Source organism: Ranitomeya imitator, chromosome 1 (genome assembly GCF_032444005.1).
Source record: "Ranitomeya imitator isolate aRanImi1 chromosome 1, aRanImi1.pri, whole genome shotgun sequence".
Taxonomy (NCBI): domain Eukaryota; kingdom Metazoa; phylum Chordata; class Amphibia; order Anura; family Dendrobatidae; genus Ranitomeya; species Ranitomeya imitator.
The window spans coordinates 990,448,979-990,467,337 of NC_091282.1; the positions used below are offsets into that span (position 1 = coordinate 990,448,979).

Genomic DNA, 18,359 nt, shown 5'->3' on the forward strand with positions numbered 1-18,359 from the left:
ACATGATTTTTTATTTTCAAGGCTCTGCGTTGTAAACTTCTGTGAAGCACTTGGGGGTTCAAAGTGCTCACCACATATCTAGATAAGTTCCTTGGGGGTCTAGTTTCCAACGTGGGGTCATTTGTGGGGGGTTTCTACTGTTTAGGCACATCAGGGGCTCTGCAAACGCAACGTGACGCCCGCAGACCATTCCATCAAAGTCTGCATTTCAAAAGTCACTACTTCCCTTCCGAGCCCCGACGTGTGCCCAAACAGTGGTTTACCCCCACATATGGGGTATCAGCGTACTCAAGACAAACTGGACAACAACTTTTCGGGTCCAATTTCTCCTGTTACTCTTGTCAAAATAAATAATTGTGGGCTAAAAAATAATTTTTGAGGAAAGAAAAATGATTTTTTATTTTCACGGCTCTGCGTTATAAACTTCTGTGAAGCAATTGAGGGTTTAAAGTGGTCACCACACATCTAGATTAGTTTCTTGGGAGGTCTAGTTTCCAAAATGGGGTCACATGTGGGTGAGCTCTAATGTTTAGGCACACAGGGGCTCTCCAAACGCGACATGGTGTCCGCTAACGATTGGAGCTAATTTCTCATTCAAAAAGTCACATGGCTCTCCTTCCAATCTGAGTCCTGCCGTGTGCCCAAACAGTGGTTTACCCCCACATGTGAGGTATCAGTGTACTCAGGAGAAATTGCTCAATACATTTTAGGATCCACTTTATCCGGTTGCCCATGTGGAAATGAACAAATTGAGGCTAAAAGATTTTTTTTGTGAAAGAAAAGTACTTTTTCATTTTTACGGATCAATTTGTGAAGCACCTGGGGGTTCAAAGTGCTCACTATGCATCTAGATAAGTTCCTTGGGGGTCTAGTTTCAAAAATGGGGTCACATGTGAGGGAGCTCCAATGTTTAGGTACACAGGGGCTCTCCAAACGTAACGATTGGAGCTAATTTTTCATTCAAAAAGTCAAATGGCGCTCTTTCCCTTCCGAGCCCTGGCGTGTGCCCAAACAGTGGTTTATCCCCACATGTGAGGTATCAGTGTACTCAGGAGAAATTGCCCAACATATTTTAGGATTCATTTTATCCTGTTGCCCATGTGGAAATGAACAAATGGAGGCTAATAGACTTTTTTTGTGAAAAAAAGTACTTTTTCATTTTTACGGATCAATTTGTGAAGCACCGGGGGTTCAAAGTGCTCACTGTGCATCTAGATAAGTTACTTGGGGGGTCTAGTTTCCAAAATGGGGTCACATGTGGGGAAGCTCCAATGTTTAGGCACACAGGGGCGCTCCAAACACGACATGGTGTCCGTTAATGATTGGAGCTAATTTTTCATTCAAAAGTCAAATGGCACTCCTTCCCTTTCGAGCCTTGCTGTGAGCACAAACAGTGGTTCCCCCCACATATGAGGTATCGGTGTACTTAGGACAAATTGTACAATAACTTTTGGTGTCCAGTTTCTCTTTTTACCCTTGGAAAAATAAAAAAATTGTTGCTAAAACATCATTTTTGTGACTAAAAAGTTAAATGTTCATTTTTTCCTTCCATGTTGCTTCTGCTGCTGTGAAGCACCTGAAGGGTTAATAAACTTCTTGAATGTGGTTTTGAGTACCTTGAGGGGTGCAGTTTTTATAATGATGTCACTTTTTGGTATTTTCAGTCATATAGACCCCTCAAACTGACTTCAAATGTGAGGTGGTCCCTAAAAAAAAATGGTTTTGTAAATTTTGCTTTAAAAATGAGAAATCGCTGGTCAAATTTGAACCCTTATAACTTCATAGCAAAAAAAAATTTGGTTCCAAAATTGTGCTGATGTAAAGTAGACATGTGGGTAATGTTATTTTGTTAACTATTTTGTGTCCCATAACTCTCTCGTTTAACAGAATAAAAATTCAAAATTTGAAAATTGCAAAATTTTCTAAATTTTAGCCAAATTTCCATTTTTTTCACAAATAAACGCAAAAATTATTGACCTAAATTTACCACTAACATGAAGCCCAATATGTCACGAAAAAACAGTCTCAGAACCGCTAGGATTCATTGAAGCGTTCCTGAGTTATTACCTCATAAAGGGACATTGGTCAGAATTACAAAAAATGGCCAGGTCTTTAAGGTCAAAATAGGCTGGGTCATGAAGGGGTTAACAGAAACGTGCCAGTTGATTGACGCTGCCAGAACCATGGGCAGCATGAATTAGGGACTGGCTTCTTTATGTAAACATCTATTTTGCACTCTGAAACACTGCAGAACTCATTCAATTTTACAATACCATTTGCATACTTTGTATAATTGATCTCTTAGATTTGATGAGGCTGGTGTATAACAGAATGGCTGAATAATACTTTAAGTGTGTCCAAAAACATTAAATCTCAGCAAGGAGAAACAATACTTCTTGGATAACGGTCTGACGCATCTCACACAGCCAAACGAGATCTCCGCTTTGCACTGATGAGGGGCAGTACCCCGAAACACAGTGTCTGCAAATTGAGATTCTGGTTTGGCTATTATCCTAAGTCATGTGACAAGGCTCGTTAAAGGGTCAACATTGACTTGTAGGATTGCTACCTTACAACAGGTGGCACAAGAGTTCTAGCTCTCTTCCTCTCTGAAGAGACAATTTGCATAATTAGCTGCATAGAAATAAATGCAGCTGCACGCTCTGGGCCTGAGTGTCGGCAGCAGTGCTGGGTATTGAGGCGAGAGACTCGCGCAAGTTTCTCACATTGCACTCGCAAGTGTGACAGTGGCCTTAGAGCAAACAACCACTTTAATATATGCAATTTTCATTCTGGCATCTGTGGACACATTTGCTTAAAAAAGGGAGTTGAAAACAGCCGGAAGAGTGATTTGTCAAATAGGGCAGTTGAATAACAAGTATGGTATAATTCTGCTAGAGTAAAAACAGCTGCAGGGCTGTACTGCCTTACTAAATCGTTGATAAAATGGGGACTGTTCACTTAGTGGAAAATATATGAAATAAACATAAAAAAAACAAGAAGGTGTAATTACAAATACTGGCGCTCAACCGAGAAAAACCTGTGACAGAAAAAGCATTGTGAATTCTATTATGGAAAAAAGCAGTCTGATGTATGACCTAATTTGTTAAAACATCCAACATTTCATTCTGAAATTCTAATGAAAGTGAAATGACATGAATCCAATATCAAAATATCTTAGATTTGGAAAGAGAACGAGAAAGTCCTTAGAAATTTTATCAGTGGAAATGGCAACGACTCTGTAAGACTCTATGGTGTTATGAAGTGACACTAGATCACTATATCAGCAATAACTGCAGCAATGTTAAATATGTGCATTTTGGGACAGCGGCCATCTTATGGAAAAACATTCACGAGAACCATCCATCTATCATATTAATGTGACCTATCATATAGAACAGTCAGTCGATGCTCCCCTCTGTGTTTTACTTTAAGGATCACTTTCTCGTCTTTATGAAGTGTCATGTTATTAGATGGTATATAGTGTAGTAATAACAGAACTGTAGTCTAAAACAGCATAGCCACATGATATCACTATGAAGGGGTCTGACCATAAAAGGTACACTTACCACAGGAGACAGCTTTTAAACATCTCGACTGTCCATCTTAACTTAAGGCCCCTTCACATTTAGCGACGCTGCAGCGATACCGACAACGATCCGAATCGCTGCAGCGTCGCTGTTTGGTCGCTGGAGTGCTGTCACACAGACCGCTCTCCAGCGACCAACGATGCCGGTAACCAGGGTAAACATCGGGTAACTAAGCGCAGGGCCGCGCTTAGTAACCCGATGTTTACCCTGGTTACCATGCTAAAAGTAAAAAAAAACAAACACTAGATACTTACCTACAGCGGTCTGTCCTCCAGCGCTGCGCTCTGCTTCTCTGCTCTCCTCCTGTACTGTCTGGGAGCCGGAAAGCAGAGCGGTGACGTCACCGCTCTGCTTTCCGGCTGACCGACGCTCACAGCCAGTACAGGAGGAGTGCAGAGCGCAGCGCTGGAGGACAGACAGCGGTAGGTAAGTATCTAGTGTTTGTTTTTTTTAACTTTTAGCATGGTAACCATGGTAAACATCGGGTTACTAAGCGCGGCCCTGCGCTTAGTTACCCGATGTTTACCCTGGTTACCAGTGAAGACATCGCTGGATCGGTGTCACACACGCCGATCCAGCGATGTCTCCAGGGAGTCCAGCGACGAAATAAAGTTCTGGACTTTATTCAGCGACCAACGATCTCCCAGCAGGGGCCTGATCGTTGGTCGCTGTCACACATAACGATTTCATTAACGATATCGTTGCTACGTCACAAATAGCAACGATATCGTTAACAATATCGTTATGTGTGAAGGTACCTTTACAGTATGTTCGCCTTATGTTCTGGCTGCTTCAGGGCTTTGGTATGTGGCATTGAAAAGCACAACTGGCTTGGAACTCCTGATGGAGCCATTCGATATCATGAAGCTGATTGTGTTAAGGTACCTTCACACATAACGATATTGTTAACGATATCGTTGCTACTTGTGACGTAGCAACGATATCGTTAATGAAATCGTTATGTGTGACAGCGACCAACGATCAGGTCCCTGCTGGGAGATCGTTGGTCGCTGAATAAAGTCCAGAACTTTATTTCGTCGCTGGACTCCCTGGAGACATCGCTGGATCGGCGTGTGTGACACTGATCCAGCGATGTCTTCACTGGTAACCAGGGTAAACATCGGGTAACTAAGCGCAGGGCCGCGCTTAGTAACCCAATGTTTACCCTGGTTACCATGCTAAAAGTAAAAAAAAAAAAACACTAGATACTTACCTACCGCTGTCTGTCCTCCAGCGCTGCGCTCTGCACTCCTCCTGTACTGGCTGTGAGCCGGAAAGCAGAGCGGTGACGTCACCGCTCTGCTTTCCGGCTCCCAGACAGTACAGGAGGAGAGCAGAGAAGCAGAGCGCAGCGCTGGAGGACAGACGGCTGTAGGTAAGTATCTAGTGTTTGTTTTTTTTTACTTTTAGCATGGTAACCAGGGTAAACATCGGGTTACTAAGCGCGGCCCTGCGCTTAGTTACCCGATGTTTACCCTGGTTACCGGCATCGTTGGTCACTGGAGAGCGGTCTGTGTGACAGCTCTCCAGCGACCAAACAGCGACGCTGCAGCGATCCGGATCGTTGTCGGTATCGCTGCAGCGTCGCTAAATGTGAAGGGGCCTTTAGTTTGTGTTGTGTCTCATCTCTGTTTCCCTTTTTGAGGTGGTCACTGCTGATAAGCTAAAAGGGATTTGGAGCTTCAAGCTGACGTTTCAATGGAGATAATAATGTGTGAACTGGACGTAATCTGAACTTGGCCATTTGTGCTATGCTATAATATACGTGCCATCGATAAATGCTAATAACTAAAAATGCTATTGAAAAACAATAGTTTAGTATGATATAATAGAAACATCTTCAAAATCTAATTTACTAGTAGAAAGTAAGTAAGGGGTTGTAATTGCAGACATTGAGAATTACATGACTTTATCTGTATTAACTACTTTTTAAGAGTATCCCTTTGCAAAACTTTTGATATGTCAGTTTTCACTAAGGGGTAAGTTTCTCCTTTTGGAGAGCGACATACAAGCTCTGGCTTGTCAAGGTAAGGAGGCTTATTCACCTTGCAATGCTCCTCTGGGAAATGAAATATGCAAATTTCCTCTTCAGAGAGAAAGAGAACTTGAACTCTATATAGCGCCAACTATTGGAAGTAGCTGTCCTAGAAGTCACAATCAATCCTTTAACAAGTCTTGCAATATGACTTAGGATATTTTATCCTAAGTCATATTGCAAAACTCGTTAAAGGTTTGATTGTGACTTGTAGGATTTCTACTTCGAACAGGTGGCGCTATATAGAGTTCAAGTTCTCTTTCTCTCTGAAGAGGCAATTTGCATAAGAGACCACCAATGATCACTTAAGGTACCTTCACACATAACGATATTGTTAACGATATCGTTGCTTTTTGTGACGTAGCAACGATATCGTTAATGAAATCGTCCAGTGTGACAGCGACCAACGATCAGGCCCCTGCTGGGAGATCGTTGGTCGCTGAATAAAGTCCAGAACTTTATTTCGTCGCTGGACTCCTGCTGACATCGCTGGATCGGCGTGTGTGACACCGATCCAGCGATGTCTTCACTGGTAACCAGGGTAAACATCGGGTAACTAAGCGCAGGGCCGCGCTTAGTAACCCGATGTTTACCCTGGTTACCATCCTAAAAGTAAAAAAAAACAAACAGTACATACTTACCTACCGCTGTCTGTCCCCGGCGCTGTGCTCTGCTCTCCTCCTGTACTGGCTGTGAGCGTCGGTCAGCCGGAAAGCAGAGCGGTGACGTCACCGCTCTGCTTTCCGGCCGCTGTGCTCACACAGACAGTACAGGAGGAGTGCAGAGCACAGCGCTGGAGGACAGACGGCTGTAGGTAAGTATGTACTGTTTGTTTTTTTTTACTTTTAGGATGGTAACCAGGGTAAACATCGGGTTACTAAGCGCGGCCCTGCGCTTAGTTACCCGATGTTTACCCTGGTTACCGACATCGTTGGTCGCTGGAGAGCGGTCTGTGTGACAGCTCTCCAGCGACCAAACAGCGACGCTGCAGCGATCCGGATCGTTGTCGGTATCGCTGCAGCGTCGCTTAATGTGAAGGTACCTTTAAATGAAGAGGCAGAAGGACTTAGTCAAACACTATACCCCTCCAGCTCTCCTCTGTCTGCGGCTAATTTCCCCGTTAAAATCAATATCTCCAACTTTTAAAACGATTTGCATTTCTCCATTTTCTTCACCCTATGTCATAGTAATTTATTCCCATGAATGGGAGTTGACTGTGTATTTATCCATTAACCAAGTACGCCTTTTACCATACATTTCTATATCTTAAGGACAGCCAACATATATTAATAGCACTGTAATAGCACAAGCTTTGATGTTCAGGAACTGAACTGCAAGAATCTCAGCCATTTGTTTTTAATCCCTTCACGCCGTAGCCCACTTTCATTTTTGCATTTGTTTTTTTGCTCAAATGCTTCCCAGAGCCATAAATGCTTTATTTTTCTGTCAATATGGCCATGTGAGGGCTTGTTTTTTTGCAGTTGTACGTTTGACACCATTTGTTTACCATATTGTGTACTGGAAAACGGGAAAAAAATTCCAAGTGAAATTGCAAAAAAAGAGCAGTGCAATTACACAACAATTTTTTTATCATGTTTACCAAATGCTGAAACTGGCCATTATGATTCTCCAGGTTATTACAAGTTCATAGACGCCAAACATGTATAGGTTGCTTTTTATTTAGGTGGTGAAAAAAAATCCAAAATTGGTTAAAAAAAATAAAACATTGTGTCACGTTCTGCGATCCGTAGCGTCTCCATTTTTTTGGGATCTGGTCTAGATATGATATTTTGATCTCCCCTTATTGCATTTTAAAGCATTTGTGCTTCAGCCCTGTTCTATGTAGTAGAAATGCTCACTTGCTATGAGCGCTGACCGCTGGACAGCGCTCAAAGCACTCCATCAATACCAATCACAGGGGTCTGCTGTAGACTCCGGGTTCTCATGTCAAACCATTGGCGACCATCGGTGATGTGACACGGGTGCCAATAGGTGGGATTAGTGACACACTTCCAGCGCAATCACATTAATTGCCACTGTCAGAGATGGACAGCACCATTTGACAGGTTAACAGCCTCAGGTGGATCATATTTCTACCCGCAGCTGTTAGGGGCACATGTCAGCTGATCAAATCAGCTGATATTTGCCGGGAAAGATGTGGGCTCAGTGCTAGAGCCCACATCAAAGGGAGAGACCTGACATGAGCAGTACATACATGGCACATATCATGAAAGGGTAAAGAGGTTTTCCACTACTTTAGCATTGATGACCTATCCTTAGGATAGACCATCAATGTCTGATCGATTGGGGGTGCAACAACAGGTTTACCCGCTGATCAGCTGTTCTCGATGTCTGACGCTGTCCTAAATGCTCAATTACAGAACCTTTCCATCCACTGCTAGTGGCCACAGCTTTCTCTTGTAGAAATTAGTGTTATTAAGGTCTATGTACAACACCCACCTTGTGTGGCCTGTCAGTGGATTCTTGTGCAATATAAATCTATAATATAACGCTGGGAGCGTCACTCTGTCCGAAGCCTTAATAGACTGCGCAGGCGCGACGCTCCCAGCGTTACATTATAGATGCCGCCGAGAGCAGGGGGTCGGGAGTACGGGTAGATGCCGCCGAGACCAGGGGTCGGGAGTACGGGGAGATGCCGCCGAGAGCAGGGGGTCGGGAGCACGGGGGCGCCGTATGTGCGCCCGGCACAGAAAGTTTTTACTTACGCCAGTTCCGGCGCCAATGTCTTTCTCCTCCTGGTGCCAGAATCGGCGCCTGCGCAGTACGCGCTTTCCGGCGCCATTTTATTGAAGACACACTGCAGTGTCTTCAATAAAATGGCGCCGGAAAGCGCGTACTGCGCAGGCGCCGATTCCGGCACCAGGAGAAGCAAGACAATGGCGCCGGAACTGGCGTTAGTAACAAATTGCTGTGTCATGAGGCTGTGGCACTTCATGCCACAGCCATTTGTTACTTACGGCATTTCCGCCGCCATTCTCTTTCTCCTCCTGGTGCCGGAATCGGCGCCTGCGCAGTACGCGCTTTCCGGCGCCATTTTATTGAAGACACACTGCAGTGTCTTCAATAAAATGGTGCCGGAAAGCGCGTACTGCGCAGGCGCCGATTCCGGCACCAGGAGAAGCAAGACAATGGCGCCGGAGCTGGCGTAAGTAACAAATTGCTGTGCCATGAGGCTGTGGCACTTCATGCCACAGCAATTTGTTACTTACAGCATTTCCGCCGCCATTCTCTTTCTCCTCCTGGTGCCGGAATCGGCGCCTGTGCAGTACGCGCTTTCCGGCGCCATTTTATTGAAGACACACTGTAGTGTCTTCAATAAAATGGCACCGGAAAGCGCGTACTGCGCAGGCGCCGATTCCGGCACCAGGAGAAGCAAGACAATGGCGCCGGAACTGGCGTAAGTAACAAATTGCTGTGCCATGAGGCTGTGGCACTTCATGCCACAGCCATTTGTTACTTACGGCATTTCCGCCGCCATTCTCTTTCTCCTCCTGGTGCCGGAATCGGCGCCTGCGCAGTACGTGCTTTCCGGCAGTGTCTTCAATAAAATGGCGCCGGAAAGCGCGTACTGCGCAGGCGCCGATTCCTGCTGCTGGAATCGGCGCCTGCGCAGTCCGCGTTTTCCGGCGCCATTTTATTGAAGACACACCTGCAGTGGAGCCGGATGATAGGTGAGTATGGTATTTTTTTTTTTTTATATGGCAGCAGCATACGGGAGCATATAATACAATAGTGGCGCAGGATGGCAGCAGCACATGACAGAACGGGCGCAGGATCGCAGCAGCGCATGACATAACGGGCGCAGGATGGGAGCAGCACATGACAGAACGGGCGCAGGATGGCAGCTGCGCATGACAGAACGGGGGCGCAGGATGGGAGCAGCACATGACAGAACGGGCGCAGGATGGCAGCAGCACATGACAAAACGGGCGCAGGATGGCAGCAGCGCATGACAGAACGGGCGCAGGATGGCAGCAGCACATGACAGAACGGGCGCAGGATGGCAGCAGCACATGACAGAACGGGCGCAGGATGGCAGCAGGATGGGAGCAGCACATGACAGAACGGGCGCAGGATGGCAGCAGCGCATGACAGAACGGGCGCAGGATGGCAGCAGCACATGACAGAACGGGCGCAGGATGGCAGCAGCACATGACAGAACGGGCGCAGGATGGCAGCAGCGCATGACATAACAGGCGCAGGATGGCAGCAGGATGGGAGCAGCACATGACAGAACGGGCACAGGATGGCAGCAGCGCATGACAGAACGGGGGCGCAGGATGGGAGCAGCACATGACAGAACGGGCGCAGGATGGCAGCAGCGCATGACAGAACGGGGGCGCAGGATGGGAGCAGCACATGACAGAACGGGCGCAGGATGGGAGCAGCACATGACAGAACGGGCGCAGGATGGCAGCAGCGCATGACAGAACGGGCGCAGGATGGTAGCAGCGCTTGACAGAACGGGCGCAGGATGGCAGCAGCGCATGACAGAACGGGCGCAGGATGGCAGCAGCGCATGACAGAACGGGCGCAGGATGGCAGCAGCTCATGACAGAACGGGCGCAGGATGGCAGCAGCACATGACAGAACGGGCGCAGGATGGCAGCAGCACATGACAGAACGGGCGCAGGATGGCAGCAGCACATGACAGAACGGGCGCAGGATGGCAGCAGCACATGATGGAGACCATATACCAATATAAATGCTCGCCACCCCGGCGTAGAACGGGTTCAATAGCTAGTGTTAGTATAGAGCTGTATTGTGGACCCGCCACCTCTACTTATGTGGTGGAGGCTTTTTAAGTGTTTTTAATGTTGCTTTGTGTGTTGTTCTCAATAAATAAAAAATGTATATTTTGCTCATTAATAGTGTACTGGTGATCCCATTTTTTTGCATACTTGTTTCTCTTTTTGATGTTCTATGATTATATGGAAAAGGTGATCCCGTAATGATACATTTGATAGTGCCCACTCTAACATATAATTGTTTGGCTCACAGCTGGGTAATGCACATCTGTGCCACATTCAATTCACTTGGATCCATCCATTATTTATCTATACAAATTACCCATGTGATATGTTTTTAAAACTTATGTGAAATATGTATAACATATTGCTATTGTTGTTCTGGCTGTTAAACCCCAATCTATTGCTTGCTGCTGGCTTTTTATGTACATGTGGGACATTAGCACATGAATGGAAACATGTTGGTGTTCTGGTGATCCCATTCTCTCCCACCTTCTGTCCTTGTGATACGCATTTCTCTTATGTCACTGATTGGCGCTGTGGTGCACACTTAGCATCCCAATGTTTGCGCCAGGTTTCTCGGTATCTGTATGTCTGCTGTGCACGCGTGGGAGCCCCTGTTTCTTCTCAAGCGTGTGCGCTTTGGACTTGATGGCCGGCGTAGTGTGCATGGGCTGCTACAGCAGCACAACTGGGGGAGTAGCGGTCTCATGGGAAGCCATGTGACCTGCTACTATGTCTACAAAAGTTCCTCTCAGTGCACCATTCACTGACACCTGCCCTTTGAGAATGCAAAGGAATGTGAAATGCGCATTGGGGTTCCAACCACCCAGTTTGTGCACTGCACTGTCCTCTCCCACAGAGTAAGATGTTTATGCTTGTGACTATTTAAACACCCAATTCTTAATGTTACCATTGCGGTCTGCTTTTTAATATTAATCCAAGTATAAAAGAGAAATATCCACCAAGTGTAGAAGGAATAGTAGTAGACATTTTTGCAAAGAAGTTCTTAATATTTAATGAATCCAATAATGTTACATGTCTAGAAAAAAATATTGGCCCTTCACCCCCCTAAAACTATGTGTTTCGGCAGATGCCTTTTTCAACAGATCAGATAGAATCTCCTCCACCTCTGAACTGCGCAGCCATGGCTCACCACAATCAGGCAGTGTTCAAATTACCATGCCTTGGAGATCACAGACACACAGCTCAAGACTTTGTGGACAGCTATTCAGGTTGAGTTCGAGCAATAGCTGTCTTTACTGAACCAGGAGCCAGGGAAAGCTATGTACGATAATGGTGCAAGCCTGGTGGTGGCCCTATGGCAGGGTATTGTACTTCCAGCATGGCTACCTGACACTTCCCTGGCTTAACAGTAAGACCTGCAGTTTTAAGCTTTTGCAACACCTGAGACAGATGTACAAGGTGTTCCTCCCAAGAATCACTAAAGATGGCTATATCATCAAGATAAGTGACGGCAAAACCATCATATCCTTCCAATAAGTGATTGACCAACCTCTGGAAGGTCGCAGGGGCATTCTTCATACCAAAGGGGATCACCAGAAACTCAAACAGCCCGAATGGCATTATAAAGGTAGACATCTCCTGAGCTTCTCTGGTCAGGGGTATCTGCCAGTATTCCCTACTCAGGTCCATGATGGTAAGGTACGATGCTTTAGCTAGCTTCTCCAACAGCTCATCTATCCTCGGCATGGGGTAGACCTCACATGTAGTCAGTACATTTAATTTCCTGTAGTCTACACAGAACCAGGTAGTACGGTCCTTTTTTGGGACAAGAACCACAGGCGAGGCCCAGGCACTCTGGGATTTTTGTATCACCTTGAGTTTCAGCATCTCCTCTACCTGTTCCCTCATGTGTGCCTTCACCTCTGCTGACACATGGTATGCAGACTGCCGTACTGGGGGATTAGTACCAGTGTCCACATGGTGAACTGCTAAGTGTGTCCTCCCAGGCTCCCCTGTGAAGACTTCAGTGAACTTGCTGAGCGCCCCATCAGCTCAGACCTCTGACTGTGGGATAGCTCAAGGTTAAACTCTGGTGACTCCAGGGACTCCATGTACTGAGTCCCGGCCCCCACACCCAGTAACAGATCAGCCTCCCCCTCTTCAGGCAGGCTACAGACAGGTAAGACACAGGCCTCCCTGGCATGATGAGCTTTCGACATATTTACATGAAACACTTTCTGACGCTTTGCATGCTCATCTAGTGTCACCATATAATTAACATCATTCAGCCACTTATGTACAGTATATGGTCCCTCCCATGCAGCCTGCAATTTATTCTGTAACATAGGGACCAACACCCAAACCTTCTGCCCTTCCTCGTAGGCCCTCAGTCTGGCATTACGGTGGTACCAGACCTTTTGGTTGATTTGGGCCTGGGTCACGTTCTCATGGGCCAGGTTGCTCAGTTTTTGCATACTCTCTCTGAGCCACAGTACATATTCGACCACTGAGACTCCAGTAGTTCTGGGTTCATCCTCCCAAAAGTCCTTAATCAAATCAAGTGGCCCCCGACCCTCCTCCCATAAACCAGTTCAAAGGGGGAGAATGCAGTGGACACCTGGGTACCTCTCTGTAGGCAAACAACAGATGGGGGAGGTACCGCTCCCAGTCTCTCACTTCAGTCTCCACCAGCATTTTGAGCATTTGCTTTAATGTTCCATTAAAACGCTCGCAGAGTTCGTTGGTTTGGGGATGATAGGCGCTGGCCACAAAATGCTGTACTTGTATTCTTTCACAGAGGCTTTCCATCAGATCAGACATGAACTAGGTTCCCTGATTGTTCAACATTTCCCTGGGGAAACCCACACAAGAGAACACAGTCAGTAAAGCATCCGCCACTTTGTCTGCTCGGATGGAGGACAGTGCCACAGCTTCTGGGTATCGTGTAGCATAGTCCACCACAGTGAGGATGTATTTTTTGCCAGAGCTTCTAGGGATTGCAAGTGGCCCTATGAAATCCACAGCCACTCGCTGGAAAGGTTCATCGATCACAGGCAGTGGTATCAATGGAGCTTTCTGTATATTCCCGGACTTCCCAACTCTCTGACAAACTACAAATGATCGGCAGTAATTGGCAAAATCTGTCCCCATCTTGGGCCAATAGAAGTTATGTGTCAGGCGAGCTTTAGTCTTTTGTATTCCAAGGTGTCCGGCAAAAGGAATTTCATGAGTAGTCCTCAATAATTGTTCCCTAAATGGGTAAGGGACGATCAGCCATCTTTCATAGTCCCAAGATTCTGTAGTATCCGTGGGGATAGTCTCTGTATACAGTCTGCCCTGGTCCCAGTATACTCTCTCTTTGTCAGAAGCAGCAGGGGGTCGGTCTGCAAGACATCTGAGCTCCTCTAAACTGACATCTGTCTGCAGGGCCTCCTTGAAGCTCTGACTGTCAGCCTGCAGGCCCTGTCCTAGTGTGACTGCCAGGCCCTGGTCTGAAGCTGAGTTTTCAGTGTCTGTTATCAGGGACCTTGGTGGGTCTGCCATGTATGGAGGCTCCGGGGCCACAGTATGGGCCTCCTGTTCTGGAATCTCTGGGCCTGACTCTGAGCCACAGCCTGACTCCAGGTCACAGCTGCCACATAATTACAGTTCTGTGCATTGGGATATTTTCCCTCCTCACACGGGATCTCAGATGGGATCCTCCCCAGGTCTGTGCCTAGCAACACATTGGTGGGAATAGCCTCCGATACTCCCACTTCCCTCAGTCCCTTCCCTGCTCCCCAGTCCAGGTACACACGGGCCATGGGCGCGGCAGGGCTGACCCCTCCAATCCCGGTTAAAGACAGTCTTTCCTGGTATGATATCGGCAGGGGTAATCATGGCTGGACACCCCAGGGCCACCTCTGCCCCAGTGTCTCTTAGACCAATGGTGACTTTATTGCCAACAGTGACAGATTGACAGTTCTCACTAGCCCTCGCATGAGAGTTGGCTACAAAGAGGACAGACGGTGGGAGCACAGATGGCTTTGTGGTGGTAGTTTGGCGTTTCTCCCTATCAGGGCAGACAGCGCTAACATGTCCCACTTTGCTGCTGGAGAAGCACCGGCGTGCGTCGCCTAGAGAATGTCTATTCCCTGGGGCCCCATAGAAGGTGGGCTTGGACAGCACTGGTGATCGGCTGGCAGAGGGAGAAGGGTCCCTGTTTGGCTTACCTCCCCTCCAGCTGAATCCCGATGGCTTCCGTACCTCCGGCATCCTGTTAGCCACAAAGCAGTCGGCAATTCTTGTAGCCACATCCGCAGTTTGCGGCTCCCGATTACACACAAATTGTCGTACATCCGTGGGACACTTGTGAAGAAATTGATCCTTGACCATAAGATCCATTAAGTCCTCAAAACTGTTAACAGAAAGTCCTCTAATCCATTGGTGGAACATGGTCCTCAAGGTGCTCACAACATCCGCATAGCTGTCAGTTGATCCACGTTATAGGTTCCGGAAGTTTCTAAGATACACTTCTGGTGTCAGGTTGTATTTCCTGATCAGGGCCTCTTTTATGGCCTCATAGTTCGCATCTAGCTCTGGTGGGAGGTCAGCGAAAACTTCCAGGGCCTTGCCTCTCAACCCTGGGGTTAGATACTGTGCCCACTGCTCACGGAGTAGATGGTACTGCCTGCAGGTTTTTTCAAATCCCCGCAGGAAAGTATCTAAGTCTGTATCCTTCTCCATCACAGGGAAGTTTTCAAGATGTGGTCTCCTTGGATTTATGTCCTGGGAGGGGGTTATCTGAGGACTGATACCCCCCTCTATTTGAGCCTTCTGAAGCTGGAAAGCTCTGTCCTCCCGGCGTTCTGCAGCCTCTCTCTCAGCCTGGCGTTCTGCAGTCTGTTGGTACTGTAGAATCAGCTGCATGTGCAGATTGGGATCACTAGTTCCCAGCCATTGTAAGTCCATTTGCAAAGTACAGTCCATAGGCTCCTCAGCACTGGCATTGCTGACATTTCCATCAGGCATCTCCGGTGCAAGAGCTGGCATTGCTGGGTCTCTCTGAGGTGGGCTCTCTCCTTGCCCAGATGTTCCAGCACTTTGCTCTATGTCCTGCTCGACCAAGGCGCGTATCAGCAGCTCCCTGGATCTGTCGGCTTTCTCTATTCCTCTCTGCTCACAAAGGCCGGTCAGAGCCTCTTTGCCCAGCTTCTTGTACTGGGCTGCCTTATCGATGAACAGCCTTTGCCAAATAAAATATAGAAAAGAAAAATGGGGAGGGGCTACTCTTTGCAAGTATGTCTAAGTAAGCCCTGAGTTGAACCTTAAAGAACTGGTGCACTCCTCGCAAGGATACCAATTCTTTAGTACAGGGAATAATTGCTTAAACCATGCACTAATGCTCTAATGGAAATAATTCTATCCCACCGCTCTGCCACCAATTATCAAGGATCCCTTCTCCGTGGTGTCACTTATTCGTCATGTGCCCACTCTCACACTTGACTTGGGGTTGTGCCTGCAAGGGCTAATCTATCTCCCTACTTTCAGTCCAGCATTCAACCTCTGTCCTATGCTGTAATGGGAGCATAAATCACACACCGACCCAGGCCACACACTCGCTCATACACACTGCCACCACTCACCAAATACACAGGCGATGAGACTCAAACTATTAATGCTAATAAAATATGTCTATCACTCATAATGCTCACACACCTTAGGCTATGGATTCTTTTAGAACGTTCAAGGTTCAACTTGCTAAAGTTTTATACTTTAATAACAAAAATATGATAATAAAAAGACATACAACTTATGCAAAACAATATCAAAATAAACAGGAGAAAACTTACAGAAATTATCTAACTGGTAGTTTCTTTCTGCTCCCTGAGGGTAGGAAGAATGTAGATTGGATCACCCCAGCTTCTCAGGCTGCCCCCATCATGTGAACACAATTCTCTGTCTGCAGCTTAAATTTATAACTTTGGTCTGAGGTCAGGTTTCTAGACCGGCCCCCGGACATAGTCACTACATGTCCCGGAGACACTGATGTGTGAAACCAGCCTTAAAGTCATTCCTGGGCCCAGTACTGCAAAATAGCTGCATAACTATATTCATTCTACTAACCTAACTTATAATCCATCATTTTTGTATGCTGTACTAACAATTATTGAAATTATTTCACTTATTTAGTTTGATTTGAAATTAAGTTCCTTTTTGGAAGTGCATCTGAACAGCAAGGTTGATTGCTGTTGAGGGGAACTAGAGAAAAAATCTCTATAAATCTATAAATCTTCAGCATAGCAAGTGTGAGCGAGCTGAGTGTGAGCTGAACGTAAGTGTGAACGGCGGTAAGTGTGACTTGTGATTCAGTGAAGAGGTATTTGGAAAGCCTTTAACAAATACCTGTGTGAATTGATGTGAGTTGCTGAATTGGGAGTAGCTATATTCATAAGGAGTTAACTTAGGGTGGGGGCTCATAATTAAGGGTTTATAAGGGGCAGCTGGTTGGGACTCAAGTCCTTTTTGGAAGTGCATTTGAACAGCAAGGTGGATTGCTGTTGAGGGGAACTAGAGAAAAAAAATCTATTAATCTTCAGCATAGCGAGTGTGAGCGAGCTGAGTGTAACCTGAGCGTAAGTGTGAACGGCCGTAAGTGTGACTTGTGACTCAGTGACTTTGGATTCAGGGAGTTTCCAAGGGATGAATTACTGTCTGTTTTTTTATTAATACTTTGTATTTATTTATTTATTTATTTATTTTTTATTTAACTATTCTGTCTGGTGCAATCCCTATTAGGAAATATGCTCTACTATTGTTAATACCATCCAGTGCACATCTTGCCACATGTATGCAATTCTTGAGCAGCCGGTCGAGGGTGCATATTGCTGTGAGTGATGTGAGCACGTTGTGCATTTGGAAGCCCAGATTCTGAATCTAAATGTGCAGCTGGCAACACTGAGATCCATTGACAATATGGAGAGGAGTCTTCTGCTCACGGAGCAGACGCTCAATGGGATAGATGAGGGGGTGATGGTAGGATGGAGCTGCAGGACGGTGAAGTAGCAAGCTGGGTGACAGTTAGAAAGCAGGGTAGAGGGAAGAGTGCCAGGGAGGCTAGTCCTGATCTGGAACACCCCAATAAGTTTGCTAAGTTGGCAGATGAGGGGGGTGCCAGTACAGGGGTAGCACTGCTGCAGCCAGGCATGTCCTCTGAAAGCCGGAGGAGTGACTGCTCCAGTAAGGAGGGAAATAGGAGAGCAGGGCAGGCCAGATAGGTGCTGGTAGTGGGGGACTCAATTATTAGGGGAACAGATAGGGCAATCTGTCACAAAGACAGGGATCGTCGAACGGTGTGCCGCCTACCTGGTGCTCGAGTCCGACACATCGCTGATCAGGTGGACAGATTACTGGGAGGGGCTGCTGAGGACCCAGCGGTCATGGTGCACATTGGCACAAATGGCAAAGTTAGAGGTAGGTGGAAGGTCCTTAAAGATGATTTCAGGGAATTAGGCTGCAAGCTGAAAGCAAGGACCTTCAACGTGGTATTTTCCGAAATACTGCCTGTACCACGTGCTATGCCAGAGAGGCAACGGGAGATTAGGGAGGTTAATAAGTGGCTCAAGAATTGGTGTAGGAAGGAGGGGTTTGGGTTCCTGCAGAACTGGGCCGACTTCTCAGTTGGCTACAGGCTCTACGCTAGGGATGGACTGCACGTCAATGGGGAAGGTGCCGCTGTGCTGGGGAGAAAATGGCTAGAAGGTTGGATGAGTGTTTAAACTAGGGATTGGGGGGAGGGTATTCAATTTATAGGAGGGGAAGATAGTGCAGACAGAGACCTGGGTGTTGTGAGTTCTGTTTTTGGGCTCCCTCTGGTGGTTGCTGATGGTACTGGGTGACTTGTCTTTCCTGGGTTTCTGGGTTCCACCTGTTCCATCAGCATATGGGAGTTTCCTATTTAACCTGGCTTTGCTGGCATTTCCTCGCCGGTTATCAATGTATCCAGTGTGTCTTGTTACC

At 46.8% G+C, this 18,359-nt stretch overlaps 1 pseudogene; it reads right to left on the bottom strand.

The window, feature by feature from the left end:
- Nucleotides 1–13,879: 13,879 nt before the first annotated feature.
- On the bottom strand, nt 13,880–17,178 carry LOC138657544 (uncharacterized; annotated as a pseudogene).
- Between the last annotated feature and the right edge of the window lie 1,181 nt (nt 17,179–18,359).